Source organism: Monodelphis domestica, chromosome 4, assembly GCF_027887165.1.
Source record: "Monodelphis domestica isolate mMonDom1 chromosome 4, mMonDom1.pri, whole genome shotgun sequence".
Classification (NCBI taxonomy): Eukaryota; Metazoa; Chordata; class Mammalia; order Didelphimorphia; family Didelphidae; genus Monodelphis; species Monodelphis domestica.
In genome coordinates, this window is record NC_077230.1 from 150,970,450 (window position 1) to 150,983,550 (window position 13,101).

The window sequence follows — 13,101 nt, forward strand, 5'->3', positions numbered from 1 at the left end:
TCCCATCTCTAGGCCTGGCTCTCAATTCACTGAGCAACCCAGCTGCCCCCAACGAACTTGTTTCTTTTAAAGCAAAATATTTTAAAAAACCAAATCCATAGTCCTCAAGTTTAGAACCCTTGTACTACTACTACCTTGTATTTATTTGCATTTATTATCTTTATAATTATTCTGCATATGCATACCTACATTTATTTGCTGTCTCCTCTATTAGAATGTTAAATTCTTCCAAAGGTAATTGTTTCATTCTTTGGATTTGTGTCCCCAAACACTTAGCGCAATGCCTTGCACACAACAGACAATAAATGCCTATTTGTTGATTGATTGAAGAAGGAAACATTTGACTTGAAGCTTTAAGAAGATTGAAAAGAAAGGAGTCTGTTTCCCTAAAGACCATTTTTATTGTTCTAAAATTTTTATTTTTGGTTCTAAAGTTTTTGAATTCTTCTATACATATTTCCATATATATATATATATTTGGTCTTTTTCATGAGAATCACTTAAAAAAACCAAATAATTTTCAATGCCAGAAAATTCCATTTTTCATAGCTTATAGATATTTGTTGTGTGATAAAGCAAGTTACATGTACTAATTACAAATGAAAACTCAAATTATTAATGGACAGAAATATAAGGTAAAAATTCAGTTATTTTATTAAACACATTCAAACAGAGATGTGATGTGAAAAGATGGTTAAATTCATGAAAATAAGACTTGTGATTCAGTTTTCATTGACTTTCATTCATTTAACAAGTATTTACTAAATAACTACTAATTTCCAGGTGCAAAGACCAAAAAATTAGTTTCTGCCTTTAAGGAGTTTATATTCTATTTGGAAGAAAAAATACTCTTAGTTAATAAACCTTATAGTTATAAGAGGTTACAAAGTAAATTTTAGGGGGTAGGCAGGAGCCCATAAACTGAGGAAGCTAAGGATTCTAGCTTGAAGAGGGAATATATTCCAGCCACAAGAGAGAGACTGTGAAAAGGCACAGAGACTGGAGATAGAAGGTTATGTATGAGGAGCAGCAAGAAGGTCAGTTGGGCTGGGACATAGAGTACGTGAAGGGAAACAATATGCAATTAATCTGAAGAGGTTGACAGGAGCCACATTGTAAACAGTTCTTTATATGGTAACAGATGATATGGTATTTTTTCTTAGTGGCAAGAGGATTTCCTGTATGGTGTTAGACAAACCACTTCACCTATCTTTATCAATTTCCACATGTATGAGAGGAGGAGAATAATTCCAGCTCTATTTGCTTTGCAGGTTGCTGTATCAAATGACATCATGTAGGTGCTATACATATACAAAATACTATAGGTGCTACACAAGTAGATAGTACTATTAATGAAACTATTTTCATTGAAATGTTTCTGAGGAGTGATCATTATTCAAAATATCTGAATGGGCAATATATAGATTTTAGTTAGGTTTGTATACTCCTCTCTCCCCTACCTAAAATTGGACCAAAACGGTTCCTTTTGTCCACATAAGGAAGAAGATTCAGTATGTGTCATCAGTGAACAGAACAGGTAGTGCTGAGCCAATCTTCTGCTCCTGAGAGGCTTTGTGAGCGTAATCATGACTGGGAGATTTGTGTTTTGGTAAATTGGTTGAATAACTTCAAGGTGATGTGGACATTAGGCCACTCTGTTCCACCAAGACCAATTACAATTTTCTCAGGGGTTTGCCATTTGGCCAAATAAAAACTAAAAGCTATCTTCTCTGGAAGATAGCCTGGTCCATGTTATGAATTATATTGTGGGAGGCTGCTGTGTTAAGTTTTCTTTCGGGTAGCAATCTTCAGGCCAGTCAACTGATAAAATTTTAAGTTTGAAAGGAAAAATATAGAGGTGGCTAAGTAGTGGTAGAAAGAATGATGTATTTATGCTAGTCTATCACTTTTAGTGATGACAGTGGGAGAAAGCAATTAATTGTTTCAGTCCTTATAATTCTGATCTTTGTTTTCTATCAGCAGTCAGGTTTTCTAGATGAATTATCACCAACAAATCTTTACTGACCTCTAGAATGCTTAGGGTACTGATCCAACAACCAGCCAATCATTAGGTTATATCTTAAGTTTCCATTCAACTTACGATACCCTGGAAGAAAAAATTACATCCCTGGGAGTTAGTAGCATCATGGAATATTGTAGGAAAATGAATATCTGGAAAAATTGGTAAATATACTGATATAATCAGACATCTTTATAATCATGGCTTAGAGGAAAGAATTATGGATTTGGAATCAGAGGAACTGATTTGAAATCGTAGCTTTGCTACTTACTACTCCTCTGACCTTGGGCAAGTAACTTCTGCTCTCAGGATCTTAGTTACCTTATCTGAAAAATGAGAGGACTGAACCAGATGATCACTAAAGTTTTGTGAATCCATGTTACCCATAATACCTTAAGCTTGAACTTTGAGGTTAAGCTAGAAAAGTGCACGTGGTGCATGGTTGTGAAAGGGAGAAATGTTAACAAATCTAGGGGTGACCTACACCCCAGTGTAGCTTATCATTGTTCTTTTGATTATTAAAAATGGAAAATATCTTATATTACACAGGACTATAAAACTAAAAAACTCCTTTCTTCATTGCCTTGTGAGGTATATAGTGCTATTATCGCCATTTTACAGATTGAGGAAACTGAAGTTTGGAGATACTAGCTAGTGCCACAGCTATTCAAATGTTGGGGGTGGGGTGGGTTGGGGTGGGCTGGGGGAAGGGATTGAGGAGAAGAATTCAAGTCCCAGGTCTCCTGAATCCAAATCTCATGCCTTTTTCACAGCCTGACAGCAAAGCTTAGCTGTGCCATGTGTAATCCATGAGGTACTGTTGTTCTGTTGCAGTAATTTAATATGAGAGAATATTGAGGGAATCTATCAAAGCCTTTTGCTTCCAGCCCTTTGGCTCTTTTCACCCTCATTCACTCCACTTCCCTAAATAGTAAGAATTCTCTTGCAAAGTACTTTGTAGGTTCAATAAAGTGTCACATTAGGTATGTTATGTTGTAAATGGACCTCCACATCCACCTAAGAAATCTCTGCTTTGTTATTAATGTTTTAGATAAATTATTTCAGATTGTCAAAACCTTCATAATCTCTAAATCAAGCTTAATTGTTTCCCTCTAGTTCACCTCCATATAAAGTTTATCACTTGCCTACTCTTGGGTTTTTGTTAAAAGTAGATTTGCTATTACAAACCTACAACCATGTGGGAAGAATAAGTCTATTTTATCACTCTAGATCCAAAAGGAAAACCAAAACCCAGTACGGAGAAGCAGTTTTTGCACAAATTAGATGAGACCGAGCTCCTATTCAGTTCGTCAACAAGCATTTATTAAACACTTACCCCATACCAGGCCCTGTGCCTAGCAAATGGGATCAACAAAACAATGATCCCATGAATCCCTCCCTTCTCCTCCCCTCTCCTCCCCTCTCCTCCCCTCCCCTTCTCTCCCCTTTCCTCCATCTCCTCCCCTCCCCTCCCCTCCCCTTCCCTTGGAAGCCTCAGAAAAGAAAGCTTTCTCACCAGCAAAGTACTAGACACTGTCAAATGATGCAGTGTTAGAAATGGATATGGTTTTATCTGTGGATGTTACATTAAAGGAGATGCATTACCATATGCCTTACCTCTGTACACTAAAGACCACATGACTTTTCCATCTGACTCGTATATGGGTTTTCTCTTCCTGTTAGAATGTATGCTCCTTCAGAACAAGGATTTTTTGCTTTTCTAAATGTATTCCCAGCATAGTGCTCTGCATACCATATTTTATAAATGCTTTTTATTCATTAATTTCCAATCTAATTGTGCTTAGTCTCTATTTTAACTTTTAATAACAATAGTCATGATATCATCATATTTTAATATTTAAAGGATCTGTCATTTCATTTGTCTTTTTTTTTCACTGAGGCAAAAGCCAACTGGTATTCATGAGGTTTCATGGCCAAAAGACACGAACCATCTGTTGGCTAACCTTTTAGTAACGTAGCTCTCCAAATTTAGGGAGGCTAGGTCTTCCATAATAGACACATGCTTGAGTCACTGGACCCAAAGAGTTTCTAAATTGGAACAGCCTGCCAGAGCCTTCTGCCTTCCTGCCTAAGCCTTTGAGAACCTGTATTATCTTCAAACCCTCCCAGTTCAAATCCCACTCCTGAGGCTTGCCACTAGGGTGACCTTGGGCAAATCTATAGGACTTAGTTTCCTTGTCTGTAAAATGAAAAGGTTGGAATAATTGACCTTTAAAGTTCCTTCAGGCTCTAGAACTATATATGATATAGATAAATCCTGCAACTGTGGTGAAACTCTGGAATAGGATTTTTAACACAGCAGTAATAATAATACCTTATACTTCATCCCAGATCTGGATTCAGCCCTCCCTTCCCCTCTTCCCACCATAGAACTAAAACATTTATATAAAACTTTAAGGTTTACAGACCACATTCCTCACAACAGCTTATGATATAGGCAGTGAGAGGGATAAGGGTGCAAATTTATTGATTGCATATGCACGCCGTAGGTACTTTTTAAAATGGACAATTAGCAATGTCTCTACACTCCTTTTCCTTCCTGTGGCTATTCCCAGGTACCCTAGGCAATGCTTCGCTTCCCTGCTCTTAACTCTATGGGGCTTCAAAACCCAGGCCAAAGTTACTAGTCCCTGTGCCTATGCCCTTAGGACAGCTCTGTGTATTGGAGTGATTCCATTCCATGGTTCTCATCAGGGGATGGGGCTTTGAAGCAGTTCCTTTACTATAGTTTTTCAGTCTACAGTTGTAGACTGAAAGTGCAATGGGAAAGCCAGTACTGTATTATGAAGTGATATCAACACAACAAGCTAATGCATTCTTAGGCTGCTTTAAAAGAAGTATCATGTTGAGGATAAAGTGTAGAAGGGACTCACTAGTACTGTACATTCATCAGACCTCATCTGGAGTGCTTTGCTTAGTTATGGGAGCCATGTTTTAGAAAGGAATTGACAAGCGTCCCTGGAATATGACCAGAGGAAGGCAATCAGGATGCTTAAAGGGTCTACAAACCCATAAAGAACAGCTGAAGGAACTGAGCATAGTTAGTCTGGAAATGAGTATAAAAATTAGTAGATGTAATATGCAAATCACTGATCTAGAAAAGCAAGGAATCTTTGTTCTAAAGGTGCTCACATTCTAAGAATGGGAGAAAAAATATGTATTGCAGTTGTAAATCAGATGGAAAAGTTCAGTGGTCCTTCAGGTATAGCAGCAAAGCAGATGGTAATGCATCTTTACTATAATTTTCACACATAAAATCATATCCATTTTTGACACTGCATCATTTGACAGTGCTAAAGATTTTGTTGATGAGAACTTTCTTTCTGTGTCTTCAGAAGATGTGGTTTCTGAGGAGGTGGAGGCTGTGGTGCACTAGGAGAGGGAATTGCCAGATATAATCCATAAGGTTGTTTTCCTGGACGATGGCTAGGGCTTTGGTATTGTGGGTTAGAAGTAGGACTAGTGGTCTGGAAGGAAGTGCTTTTCTAAGGACTCTTAAGCTCAGAATTCTGGACTCTTTCCAGTAGAATCTCAAGGGAGGTACTGGCAATGGTTTGACAAGCCTGGCACTTACTACTTTCTCTCTTTTAGGATGCCTTGCTTCCTCAGATAGGCTGGTTTGTATGCCTTGTTTAGTAGCAAGTCATTTGTGGTTGTGGAGATGGCAGGTTTCCTTTTGCCCTGGGATTGTTCCCCTCAGGGATGATTCAGCTAGAGAAAAGACTCAATAGTGAGCTGCCTTCAAATATCTGCATATGTGTCACACAGATGGGGAATTAGGAACAGGGTAATGTTGTGGAAAGGATATTGCATTTGGACTGAGCAGATCATAGGATTTAGAGTTGGAAGCCCATTAGTAGTCACTGAGGTCAACCCCTTTATTTTTCAGGAAACTGAAACTCAGAGAGAATCACACAGCTAGTAAAATGTCTTATACAGGTCTTCCTGACTTCAAAATCCAGTGATCTATCTTCTATACCACCTAGCTGCCAAGACTTGGGCTTGGTTCTTCTTCCCTTCATACACTCATCAGGAATAGTGATAGGTATTTATTTTACCCTCTGTGAACATCATTTCTCTCACCTGTGTCACACATATGTAGTGGAAGCTTAGTAAAAATTTGATGTTGAAATCTATAAGAAAAGGATAATACTTTCACTTTCTCCCTCAAAGATGGCAAGGAAGGAGCTTTCTAAACTGCAAATTGTAGGAAGGTAAATTTCAGGGTAATATAAGGAAAAATACTATAAAAAACTGCTAAAAATAGAATGAGTTTCCTTGTGAAGTATTAATTCATAACTTCATCATTGAATTCAATACCCCATCATAGAAACAAAGGCTGGTTGAACATGCAGCAGAAATGTTGGAAAAGAGATTAGTGCATCCTTCAGATTAAAATTAACCAAATGTCATTTAGGGTCCTTTAAACTTTTAACATTCTCTGAAATTTGAATGATCAAAGTAGAATAGCTACTATTTTAAGTAAGTCTATTTTCTTTCTTTGGACCTAAATTATAGATTGGGAAATCATTTGGAATTGGGAAAACAAAAACCTTGGAAACAATGATAGTCTAGTCTTGAATTGAGAAAGTTAGATGTTGGAGTTCTCTTTGCTCATTTCTTTGGTCATTCATTCAATAAGTATTTATTAAATGTCTACTATGTGCTATATAATGTGATAAGCATGAGAAGTATAAAGATAAAGAAGACATTATCTCAGTCCTGAGTCAACTTTCCTGATGTTCAGCTAAAATAAATTATGTACTATAAAACACTGAGTGCTAGACAATTTCATGACACCTATCTATTCCAAATTCCATTACTTGTTAGGCATGTTATCTTGGTCAAATTTTCTTAAACCTGCTTTCTTCAGCAGTGAAAGGATTGGTTTCTAACGTCATTTTGATAGTTATCATTTCCAGTTCTAGACTTATGATTCTAGCAATTTCTTTTGAAGTTTTTGACTTTTTGAAGCAAAACTTGATCTGGACAGCAGCCGTGACCTTTCCATGTCTTTAAGTCCTACCCTTCCTTCAGGGCTCATTTCCTCTGGGAAGCCCTTTCTTATTGCCCTAGGCTCTAATGAGATTTATCTTTTCTGAATTCCTATGGTATTTATCATCTTTATGAGAGAAATGTGACTGAAAAAGAAGGTGGGCTGGTCCTGTAGCAAAAGCAGGGGATCACCAGTGCATACCCTACTTGTTTCATTAGTATCCATGCAATGTGACAAGATCTAGAGGAAGGATACTAAGCATATTGGGTATACAAGCTCAGAAAAGAACTTATGGGAGTCAATGGACAAACTTTTTTTGTATTAAATGTAAAGTACCAGATGAGTTCTCATTTGAACATTGGAGCAGATAAGGTCAAAGATTCATCCAGGTGTCCAGAAGTTTTTATTATATATACTGCTTTGTATTATTAATTTTTTATCTCTTTAGGTTCAGTTTGTTCCCCTTGACATAGATCATAATCTTAATTGACTGCTGGGACCATATATCCATGATATATCTCATTTTATGAGTCCCTAGCACATATTTCTGTTCCTTAGTTTTATTATGAGTTTGACTTACTACATCAACAAGCTTTTGCCTTTTCTCATATTTAGTAGATTGCCTTCATAAGCTGAAAACTTTGCTGCCTGGTAATTGACCATGGTGGATAAATCTCTTTGAACTTCATGATAGAATATAGCCTTTTGCCAGTACTTTGCTCAGAGCCCTTAACAATGACAGAGGATCTGACAGAGTTATTGCTTCTTTGGCATAATAATAAAGAATTCAAAGTATTATCTATGGCATGGTTAGGAATCAGAAGAGGAATCTGAGGAATTTAGGGAAGGGAAAGGTTTGTAGATGGGTACTTTAAATACTTAATGATGGCAATACTATTAGTCTTGTGCAGGAAAGTAATTAGTTCAATCCTCTGCCTTCAGGAAATACTATATTTTGACACTGCAGATGGGTCTTATTAGTTAATAGGAAAAAATATTCCCTAAACTTTGTGTTTCTCTAGCCAACCCTTTAGGAAGGACCAACCTATACTAGGTTTAGCACAAGAGAATGGTAGGCAAACACTCTTAAGAAAGTCTACAAACCTTGGGAGAATATTCTCAGGAACAGTCCAAGTTTAGGGCATCAACAAATCAAAGGAACAAACATTACAGAAAGTTCAAAGCCTGGGATTCAAAGAAGCCAAGAAATACCAGATCCAGGGGCTATCACAATCTGAATTTATTGGTGGAAAGTCAGAGAGGGAGGAAGTTATATGTGGGTCCAAAGGAAAACAACAAAGATGGAAGAGGGAAGATGATGCTTCAGTCCTGACTATTTACTTTACACAAAAGATCAGCAGGAGGCACATTATTTTTTGGTTGGTGGTATCCTTCCCCTGTCGTCCTGCTCCTCCCCCCTTCCAGTTGAATTGGAGGAAACTGTGTGTTCTCTATATCACAGATTGAGCCATAGTGGTAGCCTAAATCCTTTTCATTGCAGTTTTAGGCTTTTTAGTCCTTACAGATGAAAGAAAAACTTTGATCAAATGACTGACTTCTTTGTAGCTACACTATATTGCCCAGGGAGACTACTATGTTGATTCTCAGCCTTCTCTCCTGAGAAATAATTAATCTCAATTCACAGCATCACGATGACCCTGGAGGCCGTCTAGTCTAATCCACACTTGAATGAGAATTCCAATTTCATAATTGGGACCTAGGGCACAAAATGTGAGCCTTCTGCATAATGCCAACTGGGCTTGACTTCCTTTATTATTTCCTGTAAATGCCCTTGGAATCTCTGTCTAAATTCAAAGAACTTCTCTAATGACCTCAAAAACACTTGGAGTTTAGTTGCATCAATATACATTGAAAACAAGACCTATTCTGAAAACATCAGTGTAACTTCTTTGAGAGCTTAAAAAATACAGGGCACCAAAGAAACACTTTTGGATCTGGACTAATCTGGAAATAAAATCCCTGAAGTTGGTTTGAGGTTTTGAAAACATTAAAAGATGAAATGATACAAATCCCCTTGGGGCAAATGAATTTGATATTAATAGAAAGGAAAGTTTCCATGGTAAACTGGCATCCCAATGTTAGAGACTAAACAGGTGAAGCTTCTTTTGACCCTTTCCATATATCTGGGAGCCATAAATAGTGGACTTCACTGTCACTCAGTGTCATTTTCTCTTCATAGTTTCTATTTTCTAACTCTTCAAATGGTTAATTTCCCTTTTGTGCTCTATATTCTGAAAAGTATCTCTTCCAAGTTCTGGAATTGTGTTTAAATCAAGATGGGGAGATAGTGCTAATTGTATTGGGAGGGTTGCCTTCATGGTTCTTTACTTTCCCCTTTATTCTGAATTAATCTGAATTGCATTTTCAGGATCTTTTATTCAGAAATACAGCTTTAGGTATGGAGAAGCACCATGTTTTTTTTATTTGATTCCTAGCAAGTTTAGAGGGTAATAGGTTGGCCCAGTGGAGTTGTGAGGATCAAATGAGATATTTATACAACACTCTGAAAATCTTAAAGCACTATATGCATGCTAACTATTATTGTTGTTTGGTGGTTCACTTGTGTTACTCTTTATGACCTCAAGGACCATACCATGCCAATACCAGGCATGATATTTTTCTTGGCTAAGATACTGGAGTGGTTTTCCACTCCCTTCTCCAGTGGATTGAGGCAAACAGAGGTTAAGTGGCTTGCCCAGGGTCACATAGCTAATAAGTGTATGTTGTAGGATTTGAGCTCAGGTCTTCCTGACTCCAGGCCCAATGATATATTTACTGAGCCACCTAGCTGCCTCATATTTAATCTTAGCTATGCACTAATTAGGATTATTATAAATCAGGGTCCTGCTGTAAAAAAAGGTAGACTTCATATTCAATAAGACTGGAATATGTACAAATAGGAGATGACTATAGTTGAAAAGCACTCTGCTTGGATTCAAGTGGACATAGATTCAAATATTGATCTTGCCATTTGTGACCTGTGGTTAAGTCATTTAACCTCCTCAGGGCATCAGCAACCTTATTTAAAAAACAACAAACAGGTTTGAACTAAGTGGCCTTTAAGGTTTCTAGTAGCTTCATGACTAATAAATGTGTGTGAATGTAACCATCAAAATTTCCCTCTATCAGTAGAGCACTGCAGGTAATGCGGCTTTGGTATTTTAGCCTTTTGTTTTAAGAATTTATGCATTTCACTGATTCATAATCAGCCAAAGGCAGATTATCTTTCTTTAAGACATTATCTTCTTTGTAATTTATCCCCTACAACTTTCGATTTCAGCTTCTTATGGGATACATTGCTATCCTTAATTGTTTAGCTGCTTTGGTGATCTCACCTTTGTTTACCATACCCAGCTGTGTCCCCTGAGGAATGATTTCATGCTTAAAATCTCTGAGGATTTGACACTTCATCTGCACTGTTATCTGAATAAAGCTGCATTTGTGTAGCCTCTGTGGTGAGGTACTCTTCTTTTGAAGTGGACAGTACTAGTAGGTTATATTAACACAATTGTCATGGAAGTTTAATATAATAATCATTTTCATGAGGTATTTTGGGGAACTTGTTAATTGTCCAGATGGTGAAAAATTGGCTATTTAAAGCCAGCATATACAAAACTAGATTTAATATTTTAAGAATTGGATTAAAACAATTTGAACAGTATTTATTTTGGTTAACTTTTTTTAAAAAGAAAAACAAACAAAATATCCTATGTAAACTGGAATTTTAAATTGAAGAAAGGCATATACATGAAGGATTTTTGTAAGTGGAGAAAGCAGTTATAGAGATCAAGTGTCGGGCATAATTTGAACTCAGATATTCTTGTTTCCGATCTCATAGATTTAGAGGTGGAAAGTAACTCAGAGGTCCCCGAAGTTGCCTTTCATTTTACAAATGAGGAAATAGGTCAGAAAAACTAAGTGACTTGTTTAAAGTCACGAAAAGAGTAGGTAATAAAGCTGGGATTTGAATCCAGGTACTCTGATGCCAGACCCTCTGATGGTCCTCCCACAGTATCATAAACAGAACTTCTATTTCCATGGTTAAAAAATACCTGGAGAATATGGCAATCAACTGTGAATGATTTAACTATTATCAGCAATACAAGCATCCAAGATAATCCCAAAAGACTCATGATGAAAAAGGCTCTCTATCCACCACCATAGAAAGAATTTATGGAATTTGAATGCAGATTGAGGCATTCTATCTTTCACTTTATTTCTTTTATGAGTTTTTTCTTGCATGTGTGATATGTGTTTTCTTTCATAACATGATGGAAATAGGCATTGTATGATACAAATGTATGACCTATATCATATTTCTTGTCTCCTCAGAAGAGAGGAGAGGGAGAATTTAGATTGCCAAATGTCAGAAAATGAATGCCAAAAATTGTTTTTGTATGCAATCATGAAAAAATACAATATAAAAAGTAGCTGGAGAGAAAAATCAGAAAGTAGTTATTCAAATACCCTGTTTATTAGAATAAGTATGGAAAATGTTTAATATTAATAACCTATTCATTATACTGCACAATATCTAAATGGATATACTTAAAAAGTTTAAAATATAACAATGGAGTAGGTATTATAATATGTAAGTCTCTAGTTGAACCTTAAGGGTCTTTACAAATTATCTAGTCCGGCCCCTTTATTTTACACCTTAGGAAATTGTTGACAAAATTGTTTAGTCATAAAGGTAGCAAATTGCAGAGTCAAGATTTGAACCCAGGCTTTATGACTCCAAATCTACATTTTTCTATCATAAGATGATACCTCTTTATTTGAAATAATATGTTCTTGTAGCTTTCAAGAAACATTTTATTGGTATTTGATGGTGATGGAATACTGTTGTGCTGTAAGGAATGATGATCTGGAGGTTTTCTATATGAACTGGGAGAACCTTAATGAACTGATGCAGAATTAAATGAACAGAATCAAGAGAACATTGTACACAGAAAGTAAAACCTTGAGGAAAAATCCATTATAATGGACTTTGCTACTAGTAACAATGCAACAAGATAGGATACTCCTGAAAGATTTATGGTAAAGAATGCTAACCACATTGAGAGAAAGAACCATGGGAGTAGAAATGTAAAAGGAAAACATAAGACATCACTTATCACATGCATATATGGATATGTGATTTGGGGTTTAGTCTTTTAAAAATTGCTCTATAGTAAAAATGATTAATATGGAAATAGGTATCAAGTGATAACAATTATATGGCCCAGTGGAATCGCTTGTTGGCTCTGGGAGGGAGGTAGGGAAGAGGGTAGGGAAAGAAAATGAATCATGGAAACATGGGAAATTATTTTAAAATTATAAGGAAATTTAAAAATAAAACATTTTGTAAGCAGATTATAAGAGATATTCAGAAAACTAAAATTCATTTTCTCAGCAATAGCCAATATTCAGGACCATGGTCAGTTCTCATCTTCTGCATAGAAGAGTTGGTTATAATGGTCATTCATTAATCATCCACTACAATTTCCGTTTTAATATCCTTTAAGACCTAAAATGACTCATTCAAGAAATGCATGCTTATTCATAAACTTTAAAATTTTTTACTAGTAACAATGCATGTGGATTGATCAGAGACTAGTGAGGCATGCTAATCCAGCTTTGACAGCAAACGCATCTTCAAACTGAGAACATTTTCTTTACTTGAATTAATGAATAACATTCCAGATCAAAGAGTTATATGGACATTTTATGAAGCAGGAAAGCTTCTCTTTCTTTGTGTTCCCTCTATGAATAAACAGGAAGAAAAAAACTTGAAGCTTTTTAATTATCCTAACTTTCTCTTGCCAAGATGAAAGATCTCATTTTAAATATAAGCATTCAACAAGCATTTCAAATTAATAAAAGTTATTAAGTACTTTCTATATGTAAAATACAAAGACACTTGGGATCCCTAGCAAAAATAAAATCAATCTTATCTTTAGATATTCATTCTTCTACAATAGTATCAGCAATCTTAATATATTTTATATATGATAAAAAGATGCATATGCATTTAAAAATCAGATGTCATTTAAATATATCT

General features: G+C 36.0%; 1 protein-coding gene across 5 annotated transcripts in view; it reads left to right on the forward strand.

Moving 5' to 3' along the window:
* Positions 1 to 13,101, forward strand: part of KIF5C (kinesin family member 5C) — a 287,301-nt gene that overhangs the window by 144,069 nt on the left and 130,131 nt on the right. The gene's annotated exons all lie outside the window — the stretch shown is intronic.